This window comes from Haliaeetus leucocephalus, unplaced genomic scaffold, assembly GCF_000737465.1.
Source record: "Haliaeetus leucocephalus isolate CR32 unplaced genomic scaffold, Haliaeetus_leucocephalus-4.0 Scaffold341, whole genome shotgun sequence".
In the NCBI taxonomy this organism is placed as follows: Eukaryota; Metazoa; Chordata; class Aves; order Accipitriformes; family Accipitridae; genus Haliaeetus; species Haliaeetus leucocephalus.
Window position 1 is genome coordinate 8,136 of NW_010972777.1, and position 794 is coordinate 8,929.

Genomic DNA, 794 nt, shown 5'->3' on the forward strand with positions numbered 1-794 from the left:
GACAGTGTCAGGACAAAGCCACCCCCCCCCCCCAGGAACCCAGAACGACCTCGTCAGGATGGTGGGACATCTCGGAGGGCTCCGGATTTCCACCCGTCAGGGAAGGCGGGAGCAAAGACGATGGACTCAGCTCTGCCCACGCTGGAAGAAGCCGGTCGGAGCCACCAGAGGAGACGGTTTCCTTCTCCGGGAGGATGTTGGCCAACATGGAGGAGACCACAGAGCCCTTGAGTCGCCGCCTTGATCCCGCTTGGTCTTTACGGCAAACCCTGACACCCCCCCACCCCCCGCACTGGTCCCAGTAGCTGCGGTGGGGGCTCCTCTGGGCCCAACCCCCGCCGGATCCGGGCATTGAGGAAGAGGGGGGACGGGGGGGAGCACACGCCACGGACACGTACACGCAGTGCTCGTGCCTTGTACACACTTCCGCACACACCATGCTCAGGGTATGTAGGCACCATGCGTGTGCCGTGTACACGCCAGGCACACGGCATGCACGCGTCATGCTGATGCCATGTCTACACCATGGACACACCACGGACGTGTCACGTACAGCCCATCCACGTGTCATGCTCACGCTATGTATACAACACGCACATGTGATGCTCGTGCTGTGGACACGCCAAGCACGTGAGATGATCGTGCCATGCACACGCCATGGACTTGTGCACACGAGATGATCATGTCATGCACACGCCACGGACATGCCAAGAACACGTGGTGATCGTGCCCTGCACACATCACGGACACACTATGGACATGCCAAGCACATGCGATGATCATGCCATGGACAC